A 3,818-nucleotide genomic window follows, 5' to 3' on the forward strand; every position below is an offset into this window, starting at 1 on the left:
ACTACCTAGTTCCAGAACATTTTCATCACTCCCAAAAGAAGTTCTGTAGCTGTTAAGCAAGACCTCCTCAGTGCCCCCTCTGCCACCCATCTGCCTTCCGTGGATTTGCCTGTCCTGCTGTATGTGTGTGCTAAGTTGCTTCAGTTGTGTCCGGCTCTCTGTGACCCCATGGACCATGTCCCACCAGGCTCCTCTATCTGGGATTCTCCAGGCAAGAATACGGGAGGGGCCTGGATGTCCTCCTCCAGTGTATCTTCCCGATCCAGGGATCAAACCCACATCTCTTAACATCTCCAGCACTGACCGGCAGGTTCTTTACCACTAGCGCCATCTGGGAAGCCCTGCCTGTTGTGGACGTCATGCCAAATGGATACACACAGTATGAGGGCCTGGCTCCACTCACTTGGCATAACATTTTCAAGTCTCACCCATGTCGCAGTGTCTGCACTTCATTGCTTTTGTGACTGAATCATATCCCACTGTATGGGTAGACCACGTTTTGTTTATTTGCTATCAGTCTGATGGGCATTTGGCTTGTCTTTCTTTACGTTTACATTCTTATTTCTCACAATGGCATACATGTCCATAGACTATCAAGTCAGATGGTGCTGGTCCCACAATAACAAAGGGCCATCCTCTGCCCTTCCACAAGCAGCCATTTTCAGCCCATTTGTTTCTTCTGATTATTTTCCTCCATTTAAAATGCTTGTACTGCTACTTCCTCATTTCTGCTTTATTTATTTTACTTTTTCTACTATGGGAAATGAGGATTTAGTTCTAACATTGCACCTTAAGTACATACTACTACATTTACCATCACAGTTTAGTTACAGTACAATTTTTGGTTAAACCAAGAATTATTGTCAGTAATTATATAAATACTGTTGACAGCATGAGTGAATGAGTGAAATCTCTCAGTTGTGTAGGACTCTTTGAGACCCCATGGATTTTAGCCTACTAGGATCCTCCATCCATGGGATTTTCCAGGCAAGAGTACTGAAGTGGGTTGTCATTTCCTTCTCCAGGGGATCTTCCCAACCCTGGGATTGAACCCAGGTCTACATAATTTTACATTTCTTTTTAAACTTTTAATACTTAAATTAGTAATTTCATAATTTTAGCTTGCTTAATTTTCTATATACTTATTTCCCAGTCTTCACTATGAAACCATAAGACCATCTCAGCATTTTTCTCTTGGAGCTATGTATCCTCCCGTGGTGATCTGGACTGGCTGTTTTCTGGGCATGGTTCCCAGCCATCATCCCAGGGCTTAATTTCATTATCATACTAGAAATTCCTTTTCTTCTCTCCTGGGTTGGATTCCCCACCCTGGATCCTGGAATGTTTCTTGCTTTACTTTTAACTTCGTGCCCATCCTTCAGTAGTTTCCTAAAAAACGATGTGCATGCTAAGTTGCCTCAGTCGTGTCTGACTCTGCGACCCTACGGACTGTAGCCCACTAGATTCCTCTGTCCATCAGATTTCTCCAGGCAAAATACCGGAGTGGGTTGCCATGCCCTCCTCCAGGGGATTTTCCCAACCAGGGATCGAACCTGCATCTCTGTCTCCTGCTTTGGCAGGCAGGTTCTTTACCACTAGCGCCATTCAAGAAAGAATGACCAGGAGGTAATTTTTTGAGGCTTTTCATTTTACTTTTATGTTAATTCCTGATTGGAAAACAGACATTTGTTTTCTAGCTCCCTGTGTTGCTGAGTAGTCTGATACAAGCTGATTTCTGGCTCCTTTTCTCTGGGAGTGTTTAGGAGATTCTGTTTCTTCCTTACATTGTTTAAATTTCATAATTATGTGTATGATCGAGGTTTTGTTCATTTATTCAGCCAGATATTTAATATCCTTTTCATCCTGGAGGTTTATTTTTTCAACTCTCAAAAATAATTTCTGTTATTTCTTAGATAATTCCATGTATTCATTCTCACTTTTCTTTCTTTCTGGAAATGTTAATTTTCCTATATTGGACCTCCTGGACAATCTCTGTTATTTTTCTTTTTTTTCCCTTCCAGTTTCCTATCTTTTTTATCTTAGTTCTCATTTCTGGGACAATTCCCACCTATGTTTTCAAAACGTAATATCAAATTTTTATTTTTGCTAAAATGTGTTTAGAGTCTGAGAGTTTTTGTCTTTTTTTTTTTTTTTTTTAGCCTTTGTTCCTGTTTTGAGGATTCATGAATGTCTCTGAAGATGTTAAATAGATATTCCTCTCCCCCGCCTTTTAAAGTTTTCTGCTCCCTGCACTGTTGCTGATAAACCTGTTTATCCCAGGTTCTTTGTGTTTTAATTTTTGGTTTTGTCTTTCACGTTAGAGGCTTTCTCAGATGTCTTGTGATTCTTGACGATCCATTCATATTTAAGGATGGGGACTTTAAAGCTGTTGAAAGCTCTCTTTACATTGGCAGGACTTACCAACTGATAGGCTCATCCAAGGGTGCATGAGGCAGAATAATGACAAAGATGTCCACATCCTAAACCCCAGAACTTGTACAAATGATGCATCACATGGCAGAAAGGACTTTGCAGATGAGTTTCACGTTGACCCTTGAGATGGAGAGAGCAGCCTTCATTACCCAGGTGGGATCAATCTAATCACAGGAGCCCTTAAAAGAGAGAATCGTTCCCAGCTGGCTTCAGAGGGAGACTTGACTACCTAAGAAAGGTCAGAGAGTTGCCACATTCTGGCGGTGAAGATGGAGGACGTGAGTCACAAGCCAGAGAAGCTTCAGAGAAGCTGGAAAAAGAAAGTAACAGAATCTCCGCCAAAACTTCCAGGAGGGAATGCAGCCTGCGGACACTGCTTTTACCCCAGTGAGACCTACTTCAGACTTCTGGCCTCCAGAATGGTAAGGTCATAAATTCATGTTGTTTTAAGTAACTGAGTTTGTAAAAATCTGTGACAGCAGCAGTAGAAAACTAATACAGGGTGACTGGCTCCTCCGGTGGCTCAGACAGCAAAAGAATCTGCCTGCAATGCAGGAGATCCAAGTTCAATCCCAGGGTCAGGAAGATTCCCCTGGAGAAGGGAATGGCAACCTACTCCAGTGTTCTTGCCTGGAGAATCCCATGGACAGAGGAGCCTGGCGGGCTCCAGGACATGGGGTCGCAAAGAGTCAGACATGGCTGAGTGACTAACCCTTTCACTACAGGGTAATTGGAAGGACGGCTGCTCACTGAGAATTCCCAATTTCATTCTCTATAACATTTTTTATTTTTTTATTTTTTTCTCTTTTTGGTCAGGTCAGTTTCTTCTGTGATGAATCCTTCATTCTTCTGCTGGGGGTCTATCAGGCTCAAAGAGAATCACCACAGGTTTCACTAGAATAAATTAATTATAGCCATTAATGCGTGTGTGTTTAGTCACTAAGTCATGTCTGACTCTGCGACCTCATGGACTGTAGCCTGCCAGGCTCCTCTGTCCATGGGATTCTCCAGGCAAGAACACTAGAGTTAGATTGCCATTTTCTCCTCCAGGGGATCTTCCCAACCCAGGGATTGAACCTATGTCTCTTATGTTTCTGGCATTGGCAGGTGGGTTCTTCACACTAGTGCCACCTGGGAAGCCCACACAGGCTTTAGGGTCTTCACAAATGTGGGAGGAGGTTTGCTGGGAAAGGGGAGGGCTTGAAAGCTGCAGCTAGAGAATTATTGAAATTGTCACTGAAGGTGTGAGCCTGCAACACGAGCAGAAGCTGGAGGCACCAGGCAATTCCAAGAAGCCACAGCATCTACCAACCAAACGGGGCCGTGAAATGGGAGCTTGTGGGGAGAGACCCGTGTACTCACCATGTCTGACCATTGGAATAATG

Source organism: Odocoileus virginianus, chromosome 1 (assembly GCF_023699985.2).
Source record: "Odocoileus virginianus isolate 20LAN1187 ecotype Illinois chromosome 1, Ovbor_1.2, whole genome shotgun sequence".
NCBI classification, from domain to species: Eukaryota; Metazoa; Chordata; class Mammalia; order Artiodactyla; family Cervidae; genus Odocoileus; species Odocoileus virginianus.